Source organism: Oryx dammah, unplaced genomic scaffold (assembly GCF_014754425.2).
Source record: "Oryx dammah isolate SB20612 unplaced genomic scaffold, SCBI_Odam_1.1 HiC_scaffold_23, whole genome shotgun sequence".
NCBI classification, from domain to species: Eukaryota; Metazoa; Chordata; class Mammalia; order Artiodactyla; family Bovidae; genus Oryx; species Oryx dammah.
Genome location: NW_024070207.1, coordinates 69,807,096 through 69,834,208, shown reverse-complemented (window position 1 = coordinate 69,834,208; position 27,113 = coordinate 69,807,096). Strand labels below are relative to the sequence as shown.

General features: G+C 39.0%; 1 long non-coding RNA gene across 25 annotated transcripts in view; it reads right to left on the bottom strand.

The window, feature by feature from the left end:
• LOC120881962 overlaps positions 1 to 27,113 on the bottom strand; it is an 83,038-nt gene that overhangs the window by 39,776 nt on the left and 16,149 nt on the right. For all 25 annotated transcript variants that reach the window (XR_005725369.1, XR_005725381.1, XR_005725383.1 and 22 more), the window contains one exon: positions 17,002 to 17,084. This is a non-coding gene — a long non-coding RNA (uncharacterized LOC120881962). The remainder of the gene's footprint in view (positions 1 to 17,001; positions 17,085 to 27,113) is intronic.

Below are 27,113 nucleotides of genomic sequence, written 5' to 3'. Positions count from 1 at the left end.
TTGGGGCAACTAAAAGCTTAGGCTCTTCCATCAGAAGACACGGGTCAAAAAGGGAGTCTACAGTTTACTGGCTGGCCATTCTTGGCTTAGTTTTGAACTTCACTTAGTTTGATAACCTGTCTTTGAAATATAATAAAAATGAAACTAGCTCCAGAATTGATGAGGTTACTACATCAAGTAAAAGCAATTAGAACAATTTTAGGCTTGATTATCTCTAAAATGAACCAACCTGGGAGGAAATGGCCTTTATTAAAGGTCTTTTCTATATGGTTCACTGTCTGCCATGTTAAAAAACAGATAGGAAGATAAATGTCATATCCAGGTGTTCTATTAGAAGGGCACCTCAGTTAACCTTCTGAGTGCATCTATTTTGCTAGTCCAGCATTTAAACCTCAAAAAATAGGGAAATCTTAAAAGAGTTCCTGATCTTTCTAGGAGCACTATTATCCCTGGACATTGAAAATGACCTCAATTTACCTCCAACTAAAATTAGAGACAAGGCTATGGTTTTTCCTGTGGTCATGTATGGATGTGAGAGTTGGACTGTGAAGAAGGCTGAGTATTGGAGAATTGATACTTTTGAACTGTGGTGTTAGAGAAGACTCTTGAGAGTCCCTTGGACTGCAAGGAGATCCAACCAGTCCACCCTGAAGGAGATCAGCCCTGGGATTTCTTTGGAAGGAATGATGCTAAAGCTGAAACTCCAGTACTTTGGCCACCTCATGCAAAGAGTTGACTCATTGGAAAAGACTCTGATGCTGGGAGGGATTGCGGGCAGGAGGAGAAGGGGACGACAGAGGATGAGATGACTGGATGGCATCACTGACTCAATGGACGTGAGTCTGAGTGAACTCCGGGAGTTGGTGATGGACAGGGAGGCCTGGTGTGCTACGATTCATGGGGTCACAAAGAGTCGGACACGACTGAGTGACTGAACTGAACTGAAAATTTGAGATACCAAGGGAACATTTCATGCAAAGATGGGCTCAATAAAGGTCAGAAATGGTATGGACCTAACAGAAGTAGATGATATTAAGAAGAGGTAGCAAGAATACACAGAAGAACTGTACAAAAAAGATCTTCATGACCCAGATAATCATGATGGTGTGATCACTCGCCTAGAGCCAGACATCCTAGAATGTGAAGTCAAGTGGGCCTTAGAAAGCATCACTACAAACAAAGCTAGTGGAGTTGATGGAATTCCAGTTGAGCTATTTCAAACCTGAAAGATGATGCTGTGAAAGTGCTATACTCAATATGCCACCAAATTTGGAAAACTCAGCAGTGGCCACAGGACTGGAAAAGGTCCGTTTTCATTCCAATCCCAAAGAAAGGCAATGCCAAAGAATGCTCAAACTACTGCACAATTGCACCCATCTCACATGCTGGTAAAGTAATGCTCAAAATTCTCCAAGCCAGGCTTCAACAGTACATGAACCATGAACTTCCAGATGTTCAAGCTGGTTTTAGAAATGGCAGAGGAACCAGAGAACAAATTGCCAACATCTGCTGGATCATCAAAAAAGTAAGAGAGTTCCAGAAAAACATCTATTTCTGCTTTATGGACTATGCTAAAGCCTTTGACTGTGTGGATCACAGGAAACTGTGGAAAATTCTGAAAGAGATGGGAATACCAGATCACCTGACCTGCCTCCTGAGAAACCTATATGCAGGTCAGGAAGCAACAGTTAGAACTGGACATGGAACAACAGACTGGTTCCAAATAGAAAAAGGAGTACATCAAGGCTGTATATTGTCACCCTGCTTATTTAACTTATATGCAGAGTACATCATGAGAAATGCTGGGCTGGAAGAAGCAGAAGTTGGAATCAAGACTGCTGGCAGAAATATCAATAACCCCAGATATGCAGATGACATCACCTTTATGGCAGAAAGTGAAGAGGAACTAAAGAGCCTCTTGATGAAAGTGAAAGAGGAGAGTGAAAAAGTTGGCTTAAAGCTCAACATTCAGAAAACTAAGATCATGGCATCCAGTCCCATCACTTCATGGCAAATAGATGGGGAAACAGTGGAAACTGTCAGACTATTTTGGGGGGCTCCAAAATCACTGCAGATGGTGACTGCAGCCATGTAATTAAAAGATGCTTACTCCTTGGAAGTAAAGTTATGACCAACCTAGACAGCATATTCAAAAGCAGAGACATTACTTGCCAACAAAGGTTCATCTAGTCAAGGCTATGGTTTTTCCTGTGGTCATGTATGGATGTGAGAGTTGGACTGTGAAGAAAGCTGAGAGCCAAAGAATTGATGCTTTTGAACTGTGGTGTTGGAGAAGACTCCTGAGAGTCCCTTGGACTGCAAGGAGATCCAACCAGTCCATCCTAAAGGAGACCAGTCCTGGGTGTTCACTGGAAGGACTGATGCTAAAGTTGAAGCTCCAGTACTTTGGCCACCACATGCAAAGAGTTGACTCATTGGAAAAGACCTTGATGCTGGGAGGGATTGGGGGCAGGAGGAGAAGGGGACGACAGAGGATGAGATGGCTAAATGGCATCACCAACTCGATGGACATGAGTTTGAGTGAACTCTGGGAGTTGGTGAGGGACAGGGAGGCCTGGCATGCTGCAATTCATGGGGTTGCAAGGAGTCGGACAAGACTGAGCAACTGAACTGAAACTGAAACCATCACTGATAATGAGAGGGAGTCCACAGAGCCAAGACTCTGGGGATGAACTGCTTGAGTCACTCTGTGACAACTGGGGAGCAATATTACTGAGTTTAACTGACCTCAATTATTGAAGCTGGAAAAAAAAGGGATATTAGCTTTACTTCCTCACCATTAAAACTAAGTCAAAGCACACACAGAAAGTGTATAGCACCATGTGCTCTGCTAATGTGAACTACTGCTATCCAAAGACTGTTACAAAAGAAACAGACTGCTGTCTGGAATAGAACAAATAGGTAAGATATGATAAAGCAGTATTTGAGAAGGATTAGTCATATTTGGCAGAAAGTGCTAGGAAAACATTAAAAGGTTAAAATAATTAAAAGTGTTATCAACCAGTGAAAGTCAAATAACAGAGGCATCTCATTACATAGGACTGAAAGAGGAAGACCAAGAACGGTAGATGACAGCAGGGCACAGAATAATTACCTTTGTTAGAGGTGAGACTAAATTGTGAAAGGATGTAGGGTTATATGGACAACATCTGTTTCTTGAATAAGGGTCTAATTACTTTACACTTGACCTCTTGAATTTATACTTTACACTTGACCTCTTGACTTTATACTTCAGCTAATCAAGAGGTACAAAACAAACAGAAAATAATCAAGTTTCTAACCAGTTTATAACAAAAGAAATTATCAGGGAGATATTTACATAAGATATTTCCATAAGTATGTTAACTGTATTGATATGTTCAGATTTTAGTTTTTAAAAAACTTAAAATAATTCTAATTTCTAAAAAAGAGGTATGTTATACAAAAAATCATGGCTCAATTGAGATTAGTATGCATTCACATTTAAAGACAGGAAAATATTTTGTTAACTTAAGAGCTATTTTAAAATGTTATCAGCATACATACACATACTAAAAAGAAATGTACCAAAAATCTGAGTGGTTTTGGATATTCTTTTAATTGTGCTATGATATTTTATTTCAAATTTTTACAATGAATACTTATGCCTTTCATAATGTTTAATACATTGTATAATGGGGGGAAATTATTCTTTGAGTAATAGATATAAACTTGAACTTATTCCTCCCTAAAGGTCCCCAAAAAATACGAAAATAAGAAGGAAAAGAGGAATGTAAAGGGCAAATATTCAGGAAATGGATAATTCTACACAACACATACTGATCTCTATTAAAAATTAATGCTAAAAGAAAAATATATTTAAAATCACATAAAACTATTTATCCAATTAGTGGTATTGTGTAATTTTAATAAAAAAAAATAGACACTGATGCCAAAGGTATCTCAACTAAAATAAGAATACATTTTTGTTAATTTTTGGAGAGCCTGTGCTAATATCAATATGGATGCCTCATAATTCCAGCAGACCCAAAGTTTTATCTTAGTACTGCAGGGCCAATTTCAAGATTTTTATTGCAAGAGTTAAATAATTCTCTATTAAAGTTTACTAAGAGCAATTTGATGAGCTTAATAAAATGTGGAAACCAAACACATTACAGGTATGTTGTAAAGTAGGACTATCCATTAGATAGTAAACAAAATGTGGTTTATAAAGAAAGTGTGTATGTAAACAAATATGTACTAATATATGATATATAAACATAAAATGTGTCATATAAACAAACTGAATGCATAAATAAAGTGTGACATATGTATTCCATACACACACAATGAAGTATCATTTTGCCATTTTAAAAAAAAGCATAGAGTTCTGGCACATGCAACACTGATAAACCTTGAAGATGTGGTAAGTAAAATAAGCTGCACACAAAAGGACAAATATTATATTGCTCCAATTATATGAGGTACCCAGAACAGGCAAATTTGCAGAGACTGAAAGTAGATTAGAAGTTACCAGGCACTAGGGAGAGAGGGAGTATGACAAATGTACCATAGTAACTGATATAGGGGAACCTGAGTAGGGGATATATGAGAACTCTTTGCAACTTTTATGCAAATTGAAAACTGTTCTAAAATCAAAAAGTTTATTTTAAAAACAATGATCAGAATGATGAATCCACCTTCCCTTAAATTTTACTCTATAAATAGGTTACTACACACTTTGATTTTTCCATGTGCTAAAAATCAGACTTATTACAAATTCAATAAAGGAAACTGAATCAAGTTTACAATATCCTTATTGAGACCCCTGATGTGCAAGGAAAACTTGGGGATAACTGTTTTGTGATATTGTGCTAAAATACAGGTTAAACAATCCACAGTTTTGTATATTTTGAAGAAAATTACTTAAGCAACTATAAAATGGTTAAATAAGAACACTGTAGTATATACACTAAAATGTTTCTGGATGGGCAATGAAGATGACCTTTAATAAAAATTGTTCATATTTTTACCAACTTTTGCAAAGATACTAACATAGGAAAACCATATAGAAACACTCACAGAAGGAAATATGGATCATGTTTTCATTGCATCGTTATTTGTGAAAGGAACAAAATGCTTTAAACTGTTAAAAATTATACTAGGCATGAATTTTAATTTCAAACTAAGAGCCAAGTATTCTGATGTATAGTCCAGAGTCACATATTAAATGCCAATACTGATAATTTTTAGAACCTGGAACTGAATGACTTGTGTATGACAAGGAGTCCTGTTTAAGGTATGCAAAAACACATGGCAAGACAGAGGACTATGAATATGATAGTCATGAAACATCTCATGAATATTACTTTGATAAAACTATGCAGCAACAGGCATGCAAGAAAGCACAGATCACGAAACATAGTACTGTTTCTGCTCTAGCTCTTCTGTTATGTATACTCTGATTAAAATCACCTTGCATATTAATTTTAACAAGTAAATTTTCCTGTTATAAAGTCCATGTATCCATATCATATGACATCTTTATGGTACAACTGACAAGAAAAAAAAATATAATAGCAGCTGGGAAAACCAAAAACTGGGTAGAATTGACACAAAATAGAATAATGAAAAAAACTCAGATGGAAACAACTCTAGACAAACAGTCATTGACACAAATATTATTATTGTTGTTCAGTCACTAACTTGTGTCCAACTCTTGGCGACCCCATGGACTGCAGCACGCTAGGCTTCCCTGTCCTTCACTATCTCCTGGAGTTTGCTCAAACTCATGTCCATTCAGTCGGTGATGCCATCCAACCAACTCATCCTCTGTCGCCCCCTTCTCCTCCTGCCCTCAATCTTTCCCAGCATCACTGTCTTTTCCAATGAGTCGCCTCTTCGTATCAAGTGGCCAAAGTATTACACAGAACCAAGAAATTTAGAGTATACGGAATGGTGTCACATAAATGAATCTAAACATGAATAGGCAGCAAGTGAGCACAGAAAATAGTAACAAAATATTTACACAACCAAAATAATTCCATATTGTCACAGAAAAGACAGTTAACAGACTCACATATCAGTGAGTCCAGAAGCAGACCCAAATAAATTATGAAATTTAGTATTGATGAATTTCCAATAAATAGTATTAGGCAACTGGCCAGCCCTTTAAAATAGAATGTGAAATCATCATATGACTGTTGACATCAAAATAAGATTCAAAAGGAGCAATGATTTTGATTAAACTATAAAAATATTAAAAAGAAGTTCAACTTACAGAGTTGCTCATTTGATTGTGTTTTTCCCCTTGACCTAATCATGTGCTAATTATATTCAGAGATTTCCTAAAATTGAATCATCTTTGATGGCTGGCATGAACACTATTTGCTTGTGTGTACTAGTCATGAATTTGTTCCTGCATTCTTCTCATCAAGTTCATATTTAGGTTATTTGCTTACACAGTTGTTATACAGTTGATCCTTGAACCCTGGTGTGGTTAGGGGCACTAACACTCCCCACTTCCACATAGTCAAATATCCACACACAACTTTATGGTCAGCCCTCCATACCTGGGGTTCTGCATTCGTGGATTTAAGCAACTGGGAATCATACAGTACAGGACATATTTACTGAAAAACTAAATACTCTTGTATAAGTGCATCCTGGCAGTTTAAACCTCTGTTGTTCAAGGATCAACTATATATCACCATCAGAGACTGGTCCACAGGTCTATTTTTGTTTTATCAGACTGTTTCTATAATATGCTGACTTTATGACAAGATTATCTATGCAGAGATTCTTTGAAAAGTTACACATGAGATTAGCGACAGTACTTGTACTGTCTGGGAACAAGGAAGATTGAGGACTAGTAAACAAGGGGTGGAAGAGCAACTTTTAACTATATCCATTTTAGTACAAATTGAATTATTTACTATTTGCATGTATCACTGTTTTTTTTTTTTTTAAAAACTATTATCTGTGAGTGACAATTAAACTGGAATATTTTCAAAGAGTAATCTAGCAACCTAATGAATCAGATTTATTAGATGTGCATACTCGGACTTCCCTGGTGGTCCAGTGGTTAACAATCTGCTTGTCAATGCAGGGGACACAGGTTCAGTCCTTGGTCCAGGAAGATCCCACATGCCACAGGGCAAATAAACTCTCATGCCACAACTACAAAAAGCCCACTTGCAGCAACAAAGACCCAGCACAGCCAAAAAAATAATAAATGTGCATACTGTCTTTACTCATAAATTATCATACAGAATGATACCCCTCAACAAGTGTATAAGATACATAAAAATATAAATGAACATGTAACACTGTTTGCATGTAGGGAATGACACATATGGTATTGTATCCATATTGGTATTATATTCATACCAATGTTTACTCAACATTTAATGAGCAGCTAAGTAACAGGCAGTTTTAAAAGATGGAATCACACCATTCTGAAAGGACAAAGACGCTTGGTCTACAAAGACACAAACCATTGTATATATCAGCAAGGAGCTTACCTAGCAGCAGCACCAACAACCAAATGGCCACTAGGCTGCCAATTAATCAGAGGTTATAAGGAAATATGCAAGATGGCAGGCCACCTTATGTTATTCCAATCTAATCTGAGTCTCAGGTGTTAATTCTTAACAGATGCCTCTGTATATACCTTTGAGTTCCACGACTCTGACAGAAATTCATTGGTTTTAAAGATGTTGAAAGTAGGTAAGTCTATACCCTAAATTACAATGTAATTTCAGACCTAAGTTGCAAAGCTTGTATGATATGCCAACTGTTCAATCCCGGGTACTGACAGACATATCATGTAATCTCTTAATTAGAAAATAATAGAGCCAAAAGTATCTAATTACCAATTAAAGATCAGTCACTAAAATTACTACAAGATATACTGATCACTGGAGAAGGCAATGGCACCCCACTCCAGTACTCTTGCCTGGAAAATGCCATGGATGGAGGAGCCTCATAGGCTGCGGTCCATGCTAAGGGTCAGACACGACTGAGCGACTTCCCTTTCACTTTTCACTTTCATGCATTGGAGAAGGAAATGGCAACCCACTCCAGTGTTCTTGCCTGGAGTATCCCAGGGACAGGGGAGCCTGCTTGGCTGCTGTCTATGGGGTCGCACACAGTCGGACACGACTGAAGTTACTTAGCAGCATACTGATCCCTTGGGCTTGGAACACTAGATTTAGTCTAACATCAGAGGGAACATTCTGGTTCAAAGGAACCCCTCAAGCAGAATTTAAGCCAGACCCTTAACATTACTTCAACAGATTTTTAAGCTTCTACAAAGTGAAATAAACTGGAAATGATGCCAGGCTGCCATGGTATCATGATTCCAAGAGAAAGGAATGGATGATGATCAACAACATGAAGTAAAAAAGGACAAAATTCATCTAGAGATATCGTGAAAAAGGCTGTGTTTATGACCAACATGATTCCTGACCCAGACTTAAAATAATTTTAGCAAGAACATCTAATGGACAGAAGTATGTTCCTTGGAACTTCTAATAACTGGAATTTAAGCCTCTAGGTCGCAATGTATATGGCAGGAAGTCCACTGTGACAATACCAAAAGTCCTTTAGAGAACACAAGCTACCAATGTTAGCTTGGTTACTTGGCCCCAAATATGGATTCTGCCTTAGGATACAAATTTGGTGATAAAATTCCCCTGAAGTTCAATGTTGCAACATCCTCCTCTCCCTTCTTATCTTGGCTTCATATCTTCTATACTGTTAGGTAACCTTCTTTCCTATGTACCATGTACTTTATTAAACATCCCCTAGCTTCTGATCTCTTGGAGAAAACCTAGAACCTACTGCATGTATAAATTATGAACTATATCCATGGTACAAGAGGCATTTAATGCATACAAGTTGAATAAAAAGCCAATCAAAAAGAATAAATGAGTGAAGGTAGCTTTAAAAAGAAAACCTCTTATTAGAACATTAGTTTAAAGACCACTGTGTAAAAGAAGCATCACTATGAACAAAGCTAGTGGAGGTGATGGAATTCCAGTTGAGCTATTGCAAATCCTACAAGATAATGCTACAAGATAATGAAAGTGCTGCAGTCAATATGCCAGCAAATTTGGAAAACTCAGCAATGGCCACAGGACTGGAAAAGGTCAGTTTCAATCCAATCCCAAAGAAAGGCAATGCCAAAGAATGTTCAAACTGCTACACAATTGCACTCATCTCACATGCTAGCAAAGTAATGCTCAAAATTCTCCAAGCCAGGCTTCAACAGTATATGAACTGAGAACTTCCAGATACTCAAGCTGGATTTAGAAAAGGCAGAGGAACCAGAGATCAAATTGCCAACATCCACTGGATCATAGAAAAATCAACAGAATTCCAGAAAAACATCTACTTCTGCTTTATTGACCACATCAAAGCCTCTGACCATGTGGATCACAACAAATTATGGAAAATTCTTAAAGAGATGGGAAAACCAGACCACCTTACCTCCTCCTGAGAAATCTGTATGCAGGTCAGGAAGCAACAGTTAGAACTGGACATGGAACAACAGATTAGTTCCAAATTGGGAAAGGAGTACTTCAAGGTACTGTCACAACTGTCACCCTGTTTATTTAACTTATATGCAGAGTACATCATGCAAAATCCTGGGCTGGATGAAGCACAAACTGGAATCAAGATTGCTGGGAGAAATACCAATAACCACGATATGCAGATGATACCACCCTTATAGCAGAAAGTGAAGAGGAACTAAAGAGCCTCTTCATGAAGGTTAAAGAGGATAGTGAAAAAGCTGGCTTAAAACTCAACATTCAAAAAACTAAGATCCAATCCTCTCACTTCATGGCAAATAGATGGGGAAACAGTGGAAACACTGACAGACTTTATCTTCTTGGGCTCCAAAATCACTGTGAATGGTGACTGCAGCCATGAAATTAAAAGATGCTTGCTCCTTGGAAGAAAAGCAAAGACAAACCTAGACAGCGTATTAAAAAGCAGAGACATCAATTTGCCAACAAAGGTCCATATAGTCAAAGCTATGGTTATTCCAGTAGTCATGTATGGATGTGAGAGTTGGACCATAAAGAAGGCTGAGCACTAAAGAATTGATGCTTTTGAACTGTGGTGTTAGAGAAGACTCTTAAGAGTCCCTGGGACAGCAAGGAGATCAAACTGGTCAATCCTGAAGGAAATCAATGCTGAATATTCATTGGACGGCCTGATGCTGAAGCAGAAATTCCAATACTTTGGCCACCTGATGCAAAGAGCCAACTCATTAGAAAAGACCCTGATGCTGGGAAAGATGGAAGGCTGGAGGAGAAGGGGACCACAGAGGACAAGATGGTTGGATGGCATCACAAACTCAATGGACCTGAGTTTGAGCAGGCTCCAGAAGACGGTCAAGGACAGGGAAGCCTGGCATGCTGCAGTCCATGGGGTTGCAAAGAGTCAGACATGACTGAATGACTGAATGACAATAAGAACTGGAAGTCCAGCGGTTAGGACTCTGTGCTTTCACTGCTAAAGGACCTGAGTTTGATCCCTGGGTGGGGCATTAAAATGGAATTCCCTGGTGGCTCAGATGGTAAAGCATGAGCCTGCAATGCAGGAGACCCAGGTTCGATTACTGGGTCAGGAAGATCCCCTGGAGAAGGAAATGGCAAACCACTCCAGTATTCTTGTTTGGGAAATCCCATGGACGGAGGCGCCTGGTATGCCACAGTCCATGGGGTCACAAAGAGTCGGACATGACTGAGTGACTTCACTTTCACTTGGGGCATTAATATCCTACAAGCCATGCTGAGTGGCCAAAGCAAAAAAAAATGCAGAACAAATATGCCCCATTTAAAAAATAAATAAAGGATTTCTCCAGATTCCTCCATTTCCTGGTGGCCTCCTAGTTACCATGCCAGAGGCTCAGCCATTCACCAGTTCCTTTGGCTGGTTTCCAGTAAAATTCTTACCTCCCTTACTGCCTTACTGCTTACAATCCTCTGCAGCCTTGCAAATTATGATCCCCTCATTGGAGCTATCATTTGTGCTCCTTGTAACAAAAACTTTACAAAAATCGAGATTAAAATATAAAAACGTATAATAAATGTGGTCTTTAAACCCTGTTTGAAGCATAGATCTTCCAAAAAGCCTGAGTGATGGAGTGTTCTTTTGTTATTCACAAGAAGTCCCTTTTGAGCACACCTGAATTTATGCTAACAAAGTGACTCAAAATGGGCTCATGGTTTCCAAAGAGAAGGAAGTGCCATGCCAGGAAAATGAAGCGTACTAGTAGATTGTTTCAGCCCTATCCTCTAAGACCTGCAGAGACAGGAAAGGGGTTGGAGACTGAACTAAGTGGCCAATAAGACCGAAATAAAACTCTAGAAACCCAGAGCTCAAGGAGCTCCCTGGCTGGTGAACACTTTGATGTGCCAAGAAGGTGACATATCCTGAGCCCAAGGGTAAGGGCATGGAAACTCCAAGACTCTGTCCTATGTATCTTTTTCACGTGGTTGCTCCTGAGTTGTATCCTTTATAATAAGACTGTAAATATAAATATAGTACTTTCAGGGAGTTCTGGAAATTATTCTTGCAAATTAACAAACCCAAGATGGTCACAGGAATCCCTAGATTTAGCTCACTAGTCAGAAGCTTAGGTTGCCCTAGGATTTAATAAAGGGAATGTGGTCTTCAGGAACACTTTTCGGATCAGGTGTTAATTTGAGGTAGTTAGCATCAGAATTTAATTAAAGCCAGGTGGTGTCAGAGGGGTCAGGAAGCTAGTGTCAGAACAGTATCAATCTCTCACTGTCAACCTACCAACTAACTAAATTACTGACTTTTTCCCAACATAGTATATTCTCATTAAGAAAAAAAAAAAAAAAGAAACCAAACACCCCAGAAGAAATAATAATTACTTATGTACACCTGTCTCAAAAGATAACTAATATACACAATATTGTAAAGCAATTATCTCCAATTGAAAAATAATTTTTTTAAAAAATTTTTTAAAAAAGATAATCAATGTGAACATTCTGTGTCTAAACAAACTTCAACATCGTAAATTTTGATGCAGAAAAATGCATCAAAGGGGTTATAGCAAGTTCTTCAATTTCTGATAAGTGAGAAAAATTGTATTGCTTGAATTATGCCCAGATAGCACAATCTGTTTTTAAATCTTCTGAAATGGAGAGGCCTATTGTAACTCTCAGTTTTCTAATTAAATTCATGTGAAACCATAGAACAAAACTTTACTATTCCCTTGGATTTCTTTCATAAAGAATGGTTCCTTGAAGATCAATTTCCAAATTAATGTGTGGGGAAGTAATGACACCCAATTTTTTTAATTAACATACTTCTCTCAGTTAACTATTTGCAACAGTATGATGAGGAAAAAGGGAAGGAAAAAATAGTCAATATATCAAAGATTTTGTTTAAAATACTGGGGGCTGTCCTAAGATGGTAGAGGAATAGGATGGGGAGACCACTTTCTCCCCCACAAATTCATCGAAAGATCATTTGAACGCTGAGCAAATACCACAAAACAACTTCTGAACGCTGGCAGAGGACACCAGGCAACCAGAAAGGCAGCCTATTGTCTTCAAAAGGAGGTAGGACAAATTATAAAAGATAAAAAGAGAGACAAAAGAGTTAGGGATGGATAACCATCCTGGGGAGTGAGTCTTAAAAGAGGAGAAGTTTCCAAACACCAGGAAACCCTCTCACCCGCGGGCCTGTGGGGAGTCTTGGAATCTAAGAGGGCAACATAACCGGGAGGAAAAAATAAATAAATAAAACCCACAGATTATGCGCCTAATGGCAACTCCCAGTGGAGAAGTAGCCCAGATGCTGGCATCTGCCACCAACAAGCGGGGACTGAACAGGGAGGCACCGGCTGCACTGCTTAGGGTAAGGACCGGGCCTGAATGCCCTGAAGGCAATCTGAGGGAGCTAACCTGAGATAGCAACCCAAACCAAGGGATAGCCAGAGAGGAAAAAAAAAGAGGAAAGAGAGAGAGAACATTCCTGTGAAAAGCTCTAACCGAAGGCACTGCCGTGTGCTCACAGAAGAAAGGACTGAGCAAATACCAGAGGAGAGCTAGCCCACTGCAGACTGGCCCATCCCCCACCCCCCACCACAGGCAGGGAGGCAGGGGCAGCCAGGAGTGGGGTGGGGGCGGCAGCCAGAGCCAGAAAGGGGCAAACTTGGCCCCAGAGACGGCATTCCCTACCAAACTACGAGCAGGCTTCCAGTTGTTAGCCAAGTCTTCCTGGGATCCTGGACCGCTGACATCAGCCGGGAGGCTCGCAGCCGGAGATCAACTCTCCAGAGGAGACACGCGGCACACCTGAGACAGCGCACCCAGTAAACCAAGCAGCTGGGACCGGGAAGGTGATAAGACACACCGTACCTGGGGAGAGTGTGTTCGCCAAGCACCTGGTCGCCTGAGCTGCTCAGACCTGGGAAGGCACAAAATGCAGGCCAAACCGAGTCTGTGCCTTTGTGGAGTACCCAGGAACTTGAACCTGAGCAGCTTAGACCTGGGAAGTGCTCACAACCCAGGGCCCACCTTAGACAGTTCCTCCACAGAGCAACTTGGAGCCTGAGCAGTGTAGACCAAGAAAGCACACACGCCGTGAGTAGGGGCAAACCCAGTGTGGCCAAGACACTGTGAGCACTCCCTAAACACACCAGTGATATTTGTTTGTAATGTTCATCCCTCTCAGCTGCACAATTGAACAAGTGAACCCAAATAAATGACCACCTTCGCCCCCTTGTGTCAGGGCAGAAGTTAGATACTGAAGAGACTTGCAAACAGAGGAAGCCAAAATAAAGAAGAGGGAACTGCTTTGCAACTGACAGGTGCAACAGATTAAAACCCTGTAGTTAGCACTGGCTACATTGGAAGGGACCTATAGACCTTGAGAAGTATAAGGTGGAGCAAGGAATTACCTAGGCATACACACCAAGGAAACCAGAACGGAAAGAGACACGTGTATCCCAGTGTTCATCACAGCACTGTTTACAATAGCCAGGACATGGAAGCAACTTAGATGTCTATCAGGAGACGAATGGATAAGAAAGTTGTGGTACATATACACAATGGAATATTACTCAGCTATTAAAAAGAATGCATTTGAATGCATTCTAATGAGGTGGATGAAACTAGAGCCTACTATACAGATTGAAGTAAGTCAGAAAGAAGAACACCAGTATAGTATATTAATGCATATATATGGAATTTAGAAAGATGGTAATGATGACCCTATAACGTGAGACAGCAAAAGAAACACAGATGTAAAAAACAGGCTCTTGGACTCTGTGGGAGAAGGTAAGAGTGGGATGATTTGAGAGAATAGCATTGAAGCATGTATATTATCATATGTGAAATAGATCGCCAGTCCAGGTTCAATACATGAGGTGGAGTGCTCAGAGCTGGTGCACTGGAATGACCCTGAGGGATAGGATGGGGAGGGAGGTGGGAGGAAGGGAGGGTCGGAATGGGGAACACACATACACCCATGTCTGATTCATGTGAATGTGTGGCAAAAACCACCATAATATTGTAAAGTAATTAGCCTCCAATTAAAATAAAAAATAAGTAAATAAAATACTTTATAAGTAAGCTTAAGTCACCCTTTGACATAACCTAAAACACTCATCAAAGAATTTTACATGTCCCAAAGAGAATAGAAATCGTATATTTAAACTCACTCTTATCAAAGGGCTCACCTCTTTCTTCCCTTAAGCTGAGTCTGAATGTGATCAATTATCGAATGCTCTAATTTTGATCTATTATTATAGATTCAGCCCAAGTACACAGAAAAGAGTTAACATAGCAGGCCTAAAACTACTAAAGGGAAGGCAGTCTTCAGGAAACTACTCAGACTGGCCTGCTTACATGGCTGGCCCTTGGGTGGCACCAGGAAACTTTACTGGTAAACAGTTCCCTACACTGATAGAAAACTTTCCCTAACTGATAAGGGTGGCTCACTATGCCTAAATTGCTTATAAAAATAATGTGGATCACAGTGAATATCTATTTTCCTTCTGGAAGTCTGGAATTTTGGTACAGGCTAATCAGAAAGTGCCTACATGACCAGCACACAATAAAAGCCTTGGTTGCTGAGTTGCTTAATAGGCTCCCCTGGCAGAAAGGCTGCACACATTACTGTGTTTCTACTGCTGGGGATGCTCTGTGTGACTGCTCAGGGGAGGAAGAAAGCAGAAGGAAGCCTGCATAGGACTTCTCCATAAAATTCCTTATACTAATTTTAGAAAGGCTACATATCCTTACTATCTTAGCCATAACCTTATGCTGAATCCTGTGATCTAGTGACTCTCAACACACCATCCATTTTTTGATATTAAGTAGCCAAATCATCGGAGAAGGCAATAGCACCCCACTCCAGTACTCTTGCCTGGAAAATCCCATGGATGGAGGAGCCTGGTGGGCTGCAGTCCATGGGGTCGCTAAGAGTCAGACATGACTGAGCGACTTCACTTTCACTTTCCACTTTCATGCACTGGAGAAGGAAATGGCAACCCACTCCTGTATTCTTGCCTGGAGAATCCCAGGGACAGGGGAGCCTGGTGGGCTGCCGTCTATGGGGTCGCACAGAGTCAGACACAACTGAAGTGACTTAGCAGCAGCAGCAGCCAAATCATACAGGCCACCTGTGTTTTCCTTGACGTTTCAAAATGCATTTTACAACCAAGATTAAATATATTTACATTTTAACAATTAGATGTTTTTGGTTATAATTAAATCACTGGATTAGAACTATCAATAAATGAGGCTACATCTATCATATAACTTACAACTCAGTAACTATTTCTGACTTAGAACAAAATGCCAAGCTGGTGTTTAAGCAAAATAATGCACTTACCCAGCTAGGCAGGTTTGTCTTGTTTTGTTTTTGAGAGGGCACGTTTCTACCCCCAAAAGAAAAAAAAAGTTTGTTTCCTAAACTTGTTCACAGTGAGACACTCTTCTTCTTAGTGATAGTTCTTTTTAGATATTAAATTGTTATTTGCAGTTAAAATATCTTATATCCCACTTTCAGTTAATGACATTACTATCAAGTTCCAGGCTACTAAAAGCAGGTATGCATACTTTTCAATTACAAATATTTCATGTAATTCTCTCTAGTTGTGAGAGAGTTAACTGAGGCTGGTTGATAGGGAGTCAAGGCCCCTTTAAGGAGGAGGTGAACATTCTCTCTTTTTCACAATCTTTTTCCTTAGTCATGTAGGAGATGCTTCTTTTAAGCTCCCCCCCCCGCCCCAACAGGTATTGCAACAATACATCTCGCTTGAGACCTGGCCTTTCTTTAGGTCTGGAACTAATGATTACACAACACAATAATATAGCTTACTCATGGCTATGCTTTTCTTAGACTCTATGTTAGTGATTATAATTGTAAAAAATCTTGCTTGGGAACCTGTTTCTTAAGACTTGTACCCCTGATTACAATCAACAGTGTATCTTTCCTGGAACCATCCTCCCTGGCTAATCTTGTACGGAAGTTATCTCAGGATGTATGCCTTGGGAAAGGGTCTGGTGGAACTCTTACAACCTTGAGGTATTCTTTTTATATAATGCCCTGCTTAAACTAGTGAGGGTGGGTACTCTCCTACCCGCTTCTGGTGCCTTTTGCTAGAGGCTTTCTCTATTGCTGTTACTTTAATAAAACTTTTGCACCAAGCTCTGAGTGACTGAGACCCCATCTTTGGTCCCAGAGTGAATTCCTCTCCTTTGGAGACCACGAACTTCAGCACTGTTCACCGTAAGCTATCAGCTGAATGACTTCAACAAGGGTAAAAATCCTTTGGTGGCCCACTGTAGCCAACCTCCAGCAAATTGTGCCTTAGGAACAAGACAAAGCATATACATGCTGCTGTATCTGAACTGACAAAAGTAATTCTCTAGGTACAATTAGAAAATGAGGGAGTTTTTCCTAACAAACTATAACCACTGATTTTTACCATATTCTCCAATACTTCTCCAAATGCATACTTACGTTCATGCCTGCTGCCAGGGACATGTCAACACTCAATCTTTTGTCATGCTCTTTTCCATGGAAACAAACCAGGCTTAAGGGCTCTGAAAGAATCCATTACAAGTTCTGTGACTAAAAATTACACTTGGTAAGGAAACGATGAGTCAACTGTACAAAGATAAATTACAAGGATAATCATCATAGCTAACATATAATGAGAGGTAAATAATCAACATGCCAATTTACTACAAGAAACATACCCATCTATCTAACCAGAATATTTGTTTCTACACAAGGAGCATATTCTTTGTAGCCAAATTACAATCATGAAATTGTTTAATCAGGACAGAATCTGAACAGGAGGCATAATTAGAGAAAATATGTGCTCAATAACATCAAAGACATTCATGTCTATACTCCAAAAATTTAACAGTGATTTTAGTTGAATGATGGGATTACAGCTTATCTTATCTGCATTCTTTATATCCTTGTATTATCTGAATTGGCTATAAAATAATAGTACCTCTCTATTTTATAACCAGGAAAAAAAGTACTTCCATTTTGAAATAAGCTAGGAAAAATAAACAGCTATTAAAATTAATAAAAAATTGTGGCTACATATGGCATAAAATTCCTAAGGAATAACATAACAAATATTGGGGGGAATCTATGTGATGAAAATTATGATTATTAGGACATAAAAAAACTTGACTAAATGTCTCTAGAAGAACTGTCACAAGCATGTTAATTCTTACCAAATGAATTTATAAATCAGATGCTGTTTACAATAACTATTCTTAAATGAGTTTATTTTTTTTTTAGATGAAGCAGAATTTTACAAATTCTTAAATTCAAGTTAATGATGAATTGGAGATCAGCAGCTAAGTAGACACTGTGAAAGAATAAAACAAGATTTGCTATGAACAAGGAAGGAACAGAACAGGGGTCAGCAAACTATAGCCAATGGGTCAAACCTGGCTGCAGACAAATTTTGCATTTGCTGTCTCTGGTTGATTCCCTGAGTGAATAGCTACAACAGACTGTGTGGCCCACAGGCCTCATATATTTGCTATTTGGAATTTTACAGAAAATTTTACTCTTGCAATAGGTACTTTAACTTTGCTGTCATGTCCATAGACTCTTCTCTAAGAGCTTCTAAGGGAGTCCATAAAGGCCAAGAGAAGGCTAACTTACAAGGTAAATACAATACATGAATACCGCAAGTACAGAAGCTGGAAGGTATAAAGATAAAGGTTGAGAAGTCAGTGAATAGCAAAAGAAGTATGAACAATAGTAAGGGACTTTTTAAAAATACTGATGCCCAAGGCAACTAAATCACAGTATTCCACCCTGGTTTATTTTTAAAGTTCCTCAGTTGATTCTAATGTGCAGCTCTGATAGAGAAGCACTGACCTAGGAGGAATAGCAAATGCAGAGTAGCTGAGTGATGTCAATGATGTAGCACAAGAGTAATGAACCAAACCTTAATGAATGAACCTTAACCCGCTGCTGAGGTGCCCAGAGATGTTCAAATCCAGTTTCCATAATCAATGTTGTTCCTATATTTAAATTTCCATTAAAGCCCCATATTCCACATTGTTCAACATATTTATATACAATAAACCCCTGTTAATGAGATAGGCTGTGATTTTTCATTTCTTGAGATAAAAAGAGCCAATTTAGTTCAGAACTATGTATCAGAAATACAGTCACATGAAACAGACCCCCAGTAGAAATAAAAAACATTTGAAATTGTTAGAATATGATAATAAGGTGAAAAATCATATACGATTCCCTCCAGATACCAGGATTCAATGTCTTTTAGAAGTCCAGGTTATGTTGTGCCAAAGCCACTAATTAGACAACTGCCTTTGTGACTCATACATATACCCACTTAGGGTGAAGCACTGAGGCAATTGGTAGTGGCTGTATTATAGCAACTACAAAAAATAAGGAAAGTAGGGTTTGACAGTTATTTCTCTTCTGACAATGATGTGCAAATTCCAATATAACCATGAGGTGTTGACCCTGGAAAGCATGACTGTATCTCTGTCATAGCTAGACATGGTGCTCAGTTACCATTCTAATATGCATGGAATAACATGGATTAGATCATAGGTTACTAAGTTTGAGAACCACTGGACTAAATGTGTCCAGTGTTCAGGCTCCTACAAATATACTCTCACATCCTTCTAAACACAACACCCTATCTATCATCACAGCTGTAGCATAGCCCTAATGACCAGCTGTTGTTTCACATTATCTAGTGTTACATCCTCTCCACTGAGCACAGTTGATGGTACCAATTCATACATTGCTAGCAGCTTATGACATGTCTAAACATGAAAAGGCACTGCACAAATAAAAACAAACTAGGCCAATTACATTCTCACTCTTTGGAATTTAAGTAGAAACAATGAAAACTAGGTCATTACCAGTGCAAGCTGAAAGCCTCAAAGTAGGGTAGTGGCAAAGTCAGTCAGGAGGAAGAAAAAAAATAGTAGAGAGGAGAATAGAATGTAGAATAGCAGATCAAATAGCTGATTTAATTCAAGTCAACAACAATGGAAAAGGTCTACAAACTCAATGTGCTTAAGTGCCTAGAGCCACCACAGATATAATTTGATGCCACATTATTATAAGATTCCTATGAAATCTCTATCTTCCTTACTGTGGATATCTTACTGTGTATCTATATGTTAAATGTCTATATCTTGAGCTAATCCTGTGTCTTTCTTAAGAACTATTTTCAATGTGAAGTTTTTAATGATGTTATAAAATGAAAAATGGATTCAAGTTCTTATTTTTATTAAGTTCTTATTATTTTGACTACATATTCTTTAATCTATCTTCATCATGTATGCAAACATTTTTCTTCCCACATTATAATGTGTCTGCCATGTTTATGTACAATTTAGAATGGTACCCGGAACTTGCTAAGAACTCTGTTAGTTACCTTTATCAGTGTGAAAACTAAATAGTCAAAAGTCCATAGAGTTAAATAATTGAAAAACTGACCACCTTCTGCGCCCTGTAATAAACACTCACCTAAAATACAATTGCTTGAAATACATAAAATAGTATATCATGTGAGTGTATGATTAAAAGAAAGCTTTTGGGGCACTAGAAATCTGTCAGTGTATGTGTTTATGAATAAAAGGGAGGTGGCACTCGAAGGTGCTAGGTCTTATTTCTTGAAACCAGAAATCCTATGCAATTTAGAAAATAACGTAGAGTTGGGATACATAACCAGAACTTTGGCAGGAAGTAAAATATTTAGACCTGGTTATTACTTGGTGGTGGGGCAGAGAATAGACAGACCCACTACAACTCAGGCTAGAATGTTAAGGGCCTATAGGAACTGTGACAAAGTTATTGCCACAGGACCACACATCCAATGAAGTTAGGTTTTGGCACAATCACAACAGAGAAAACTAAAGAGGTCAAAAAGATCACAGATAGGTGGATACTTCTAAAATTGGCAGGGAAATTTCTAAAGTGGCCTCATGATATCACTTTAGACTGTAGCACATGGCTGGACTTACTCTCCAACATTTCCGCTTAAGTAAGAGCTGGAAAAGTATAAACAGAAGTATCTTTAGAAACGAGAAAATGAGATGAGGGTCACATGTGCTTAGTGGTCCAAGATATAGAAATGCAATACAAACACACCTGAATCAAGTGGTGGCTACACTCAGTCTCATCCAAGGCAACCTGTTCCACTCATAGAGCTCTGGAGATGAGGCGGTCTCAGAGAGCAATGAATTTTAGTATATGACCTATCCTGTCATCCAGAGCAGAATGTACCAGGTGTAAGACACACTACCTAAGTGCTGTGTCATTACATGACTCAAAAACTGACTACCTAAGCAGGGGTGAGTTAAGTCACTTAAATCCTTGCACTGAGGAATAAACTTTGTGAAATTCAAAAAGAGTGAAGCAGAGGGAGCTAAATATTAAATGACAGTGCTGGGAAACATGAGGTACAGCCAAGGACACTGGTGCAATAAGCAAAGTTTAGTAACAAATAACTGAAAATTTATGAGGAAACAGAATATAAATAGATCTAGGAAGTAAACTAAAGTTCAAGTGATAATGAAGAAGGCAAAAAAGCAGAGAAAAGGAGGAATTATTTCATTTTCTTTAGTTTTTAATTGTCTTATTCAAATACAAGATTTTCTTTATTTGGACTCCTATGAAACTTTTGTCTACCTTAGAACTTGGCCACGCATAGTCGTGGGTGGTCCAAATTGCCTCACTGACCCGAGAGAGGTCTGTTTCTTGAAAATGAAAGAGGCTACAATACCAGAAATTGCTAACAGGATTCCAGCCACAACTGAAGCTCCCCAAAAATGTGAGTCTGCTGCAACTGGTTAGTGTCACAGTAGGAGATAAGGAAGTGAGAATTCCGCCCCCCCCACCCCACATATTAGAATAGAATGATAATAGCCACTCTGGAGTTCATCTCCAGAACTCTATGAGTGGAAACTCTACATGATAAAGCTGCTAATTAGGCATTTAAAACCATCAAGGATGAGGCTGTGAGGGATCTGGGAACTGCTAACTGTTGCAATAGAGTAACTTCCAAGTTTCTCTTTAATGGCCAGGTGGTAAATATTTTAGGTTTTGCAAGCCATATGGTCTATGTCACAACTACTTTGCCACTGTAGCATAAAAGTAGCCAGAGACAATACATAAATGAATGTGTGGCCATTTTCCAATAAAACTAAAATCTGAATTGTGTATAATTTTCATACATTATAACGTATTATTCTCCTTTTGAATTTTTTCAACTGTTAAAAAATGTGAACATCATTTGTCACTCATATGCTGTAAAAGAAAAAACAAAACAAGTAGTGGGCGCATAGGCCATAGAAATGGAAGGTTGTAACAAAGATGGTCATGCAGATATTTTTTAACCTGAAAGATTATATTTAACATACTCAAGGATACTCTAATGACAGCAAACTTTCTGTTTAATGGACTACTCCTGTTCTTTTTTTAAAGTATCTTAACCATTTTTAAGCGTATAGTTCAATAGCATTAAGTATATTCATACTGTTGAGCAACAAATCTCTGTATCTTTTTCATCTTGCAAAATTCAAACTCTATACCTGAGAAACAACTCATTTCCCTCCTCCCCTCAGCTCCTGGCAACCACCAGATTTTTAAGAAACACTGTGCCACAGATCTGTCTATAGAAGGGATTTAGGTCAGAGGATGCCAGCTTGCTCACACTATTCCATGCAGTGCCTTATAAAGTTGTCTAATCTACACTAAGAAACACAATTACATTGGATCAAAGATACACATACATACGAACATATAGCTGGAACGAAAATTTCACAAAGTACTTACCCTTTGCCAGATGGAGGATAATATTTTTTTCATTTTTAAATTCTATCTTCATCTATTCTTTCCTAATCTACTCTAATCTATACAATTCCATTTAAAACTATGGCCTAGTTTTAATAGTACCCAAGGAAAACTGTTAACCACAAGCCAAACTAACACACTCGTATTTTACACCATATGGGAAAAAGGTAACACTACAAACAAGTCAAAATTATAAAGAAGCAGAAGCTGTGGGGTTATAAAAACATTTATTTATAAACACACTGTGTTGGCCTGCAGCATTTAAACAAATTTAAACTAATGGCTCAAACTCAGGCTCCTTGTGGAAATTATGTCAATATTGGGCTGCATTTTTACTGGGCAAAAATCAACAGGAGCCAAGGAGCCAACCCATGACTGGGCTGCCTTCTAATTTTAGAGCAATTAAATGACTTTCATCCTTTGGCATGAAAGGTTCATGTTCCAGTGGACCACAAACCGAAACATACCCCCTTAGAAGCATCAAATGCTCTTTACCATTGAATCTGAACTCTTTTCTTCTTTTAAGAGAATTCTCTGTTCCATTGTCTATCAAAAGCAGATCAACAGAACAAAAACCAAAACAAAACAAAAAGCAAAGTTTCGAGAAATTAAATATCAAAACCATCTTATACATTTATTCCACCTGGACCTTGCATGCATTTGCAATTGCAACCCCTGAAATAAAGGATGAAAACTAAAAGAAATGAATAAAGTAAAAGAAACAGAGACTAAGTGCATTAATTATACTAACTGCAACTGCAGAACACAAAAGTAAAGACCCAAAAACTCCTGCTGCTGGTACATAAATATCTAACTAAACTGGGATAAGTCAGGCCTGGTACACTTATGAGGGCTTCCATTGTGGCTCAGCTGGTAAAGAATCTGCCTGCAATACGGGAGACCTGGGTTCCATCCCTGGGTTGGAAAGATCCCTTGGAGAAGGAAATGGCAACCCACTCCAGTATTCTTGCCTAGAGAATCCCATGGACAGAGGAGCTTGGTGGGTACAGTCCATTGGGTGGCAAAGAATTGGACATGGCTGAGTGAGTTAACACACACATTTGTATTCTTAGGAATACATATTTGTATTCTTAGGAATTAGAACTGGGCTATCAAAAGTACTAATCATAGTTAGCTATGTGAACTGAAGCTGAAAGGATAGATAGCAAGCCAACACAATGAAGACAGGTGAGGTCACAAGGGCCAAAAGCAAGCAAAACTTATGACAAGGTAAAGCCCTCACAACTTTAGAAATCAACTATAAGCTAACAAAAATAAATACAGTATACAATTCATTGCGGGGGTGGTGGGGCGGGGAGATGAAGCTCTAAGTAAGCAGAATCTATGAATAAGCTAAAAATATGAGGTACAAAAGAAAGTAAAACAAAGTGAATTGGCAAGTCGATAGGCAACAGAAGTAAGACACAAAAGGTGAAGAACAGCTAAGTTACATAAATAGTACAATCCTAACATGAAGTTCTACAAGCTCCTGCTGCTGAGTTTCCCAGAGCTTCTCTGGCCCCAGGTCCCATCCCTAAATGGGCATAACCATAAAAAGGTCTCCCAATAATTGAAATTTCATGTGATCCCAGTCATCATTATCTCCCCATAAGTCACCAGCCAATAACCTGTCATTAGCTCACTGGAGAATTTCTAACAATCAGAAGTGCTTAACCAATTGTAAGAAGCAAAATAGCCCCTCAAGAGGAATGCAATTTAGGGAATTGGCTATGATCTTGCAGAAAATCCCTTGTTTTAAAGATGCTGTGCAAACCAGCTTGTGATATGGAATTTATATTTTATACCAACTTCAGAAGGTGAGATTTTGAGGGACTTGCTAGACGCGGCAAATAAGCAGCAAGCAATGTTAGGGAGCTAAACCAGATAGAATAAAGTAGACATGTCATAGTGTCACTCATGCCTAAAATTCTTCTGAAGGAAACTGTACTGGAACAAGTCTACCTTAAGAAAGCATCTTGTGACCAACTATTCCTTGTGTGAATCCATAGCTCTTCAGATCAAAGCTAAGTAAGGATCAGACCTGAGGACAGACATTCACAAGCCAGTTGATAGCATATGACCAGTCGTGACACAAAAGCTATCCCCAAACAAGGATGAGGTGAGAAAATTAGATTCAACTTACAACTGAGGAAAAACAGAGGGACAAAAACTATGCAGCTGAAGTGAATGGATATGCAATGAAAGAACATACCACAGCCTATGTAAGACTCATGAAGGATTTAAGTAAGATGAACTGGTAAGCACAGAAAACAGAAGCTAAAATAAAGCAGAAACTATCCATCAACAATCGAATAAAGAACAGAGGATGAAGACTTCCTTGTGGTACAGTGGATAGTAAATCATGTGCCAGTGCAGGGGACAGGGGTTCAATCCCTGGTCTGGGAAGATTCCACATGCCATGGAGCAAGCCCATGCACAACTACTGAGCCTGTGCTCTAGAGCCTGTGAGTCACAACCACTGAGCCTACATGCTGCAACTACTGAAGCCCAGTGCCCTAGAGCCCATGCTCTGAGAAAAGGAGAAGCTACTACAATGAGAAGACCCATCCACCATAACAAAGAGTAGGCCCCACTCACTGCAATTAAAGAAAAGCCAGTGCAGCAATGAACGCCCAGCACAACTGAAATAGAAAGAAAGAAAAACAAAAGAACAGAGGATAAGGAAACCAGATAGCAGCAGGAAGAGACTCAAGGATATAGAGAAAGTAGGGTCATGTAGTCATTTGTGAAACTACTGCTTCCAAAGATGGTTAGGTATGGCACTTTTGGATGTCCCATGACTGGGTTGTCTTCTAATTTTAGAGCAATTAAACGACTCTGGATATACCTACAACAGATGAGTTGTGTTAGTCTAAAGCACTTCAGGACTATAAAAAGGGAAAGAAAAACATTTCCACATAGAAATCAATAAGGAGAATGTCCTAGACCTGCCAAATAACAACTGCTACCTCTACAGTCTCAGGAAACTTAACCCACAGACAATCAGATTCACAATTTAATGACAACTGGGCAGCAGAGAGAACAAGAACACAAACAGATAGTTTGCAGAAAGATGATACAGAATGGAGGCCACATCTACAAAGACTGCACAAACTCAAGTTATGAATGAGAAAAAGAAAAAAAAAAAACCCTAAGTATTCAGTAGCTTAGTAAGCAGAGACATTACTTTGCCAACAAAGGTCCATCTAGTCAAAACTATGATTTTTCCAGTAGTCATTTATGAATGTGAGAGTTGGTCTAGAAAGATAGCTGAGTGCTGAAGAATTGATACTTTTGAACTATGGTGTTAGAGAAGACTCTTGAGAGTCCCTTGGACTGCAAAGAGATCCAACCAGTCCATCCTAAAGGAGATCAGTCCTGAATATTCATTGGAAGGACCTATGTTGAAGCTGAAACTCCAATACTTTGGCCACCTGATGTGAAGAGCTGACTCACTGGAAAAGACCCTGATGCGGGCAAGATTGAAGGCAGGACGAGAAGGGGACGACAGAGGATGAGATGGTCGGATGGCATCACTGACTCGATGGGCATGAGTTTGAGCAAACTCTGGGAGTTAGTGATAGACAGGTAAGCCTGGCATGCTGCAGTCCATGGTGTTGCAAAGAGCTGGACATGACTGAGCAACTGAACTGAACTGATTCAGTAGCTAGGAGGCAGAGGAAGACAGAGTATGAGGAAACGAGATGGAAGTAGAAGTAAGATGACATGCAGAAAACCAGAGAAATAAACTGAATCACATTAATAATACCACAATGGAGTCAAGTTCTATAAACTTCTTAAACTGATCCAAATGAGCCCATTTCTTACAAAACATTTTGGATTGCAAAGAATAAACCCTGAAAAGGAATAGAATGTGGAGTTGGTTATTTTGAAGCAATAAGGTAGTTGTTTGTGGTTGTTGCTGTTTGGTAGCTAAGTTATGTAAACTCTTTGCAACGCCATGGACTGTAGCCCGCCAGGCTTCTCTGTCCATGTGGTTCTCCAGGCAAGAATATTGGAGCGGGTTGCCATTTCCTTCTCCAGGGGATCTTCCTGGACCAGGGATTGAACCATGGCTCCTGCATTGGCAGGCGGATTCTTTACCACTGAGCCACCAATGTAGACAGCCAAGCAAATCACTTTCATATCCCAGAACATAATACTAATGACATACAAAGAATCCAGTCTGGCTATCACCTATGCTCAGAAACTTAAAATTGTGAAATATGCACAGAAACAGGTGATCAGTAGTGGAGGCTACAGGTGAAAAACTGCTTTAAGAGGTTTTGATGGGAGATGAGTCATGAACATGAGGAAATCCACTATGACTTTGAGAGCAAAAGTTATTAAAGCAGAACATCACAGAGCTGATACTGGCAAATAGCCTACAGGCCAAATCCAACACCATCCCTCTTTTTTATATAAATATGGTTTTACTGGAACACAGCCACATTTGTCTGTTTATGTACTGTTTCTGGCTGCTTTCACTATAGTGGCAAAACCCACATGGTCTACAAAGCCTAAAATATTTACTGTCAGGCCCTTTATAGAAAAAGTTTGCCAACTTCTGCCACAGAGGACAAATAGGCCAGTGGTAGCAAAACTGAGAAGTCACAAAAGAGAAACAGGGGCAGAAAAAATATTTGTCATGTTAAAAAGCAGAACACTAAAGATTCTGAAATTTTTTCTGCTGAGATCCCCACTAGTACTCTTACTATTACCCCCTGAACCCTGAATTTGCTGGACATTTAGACAAA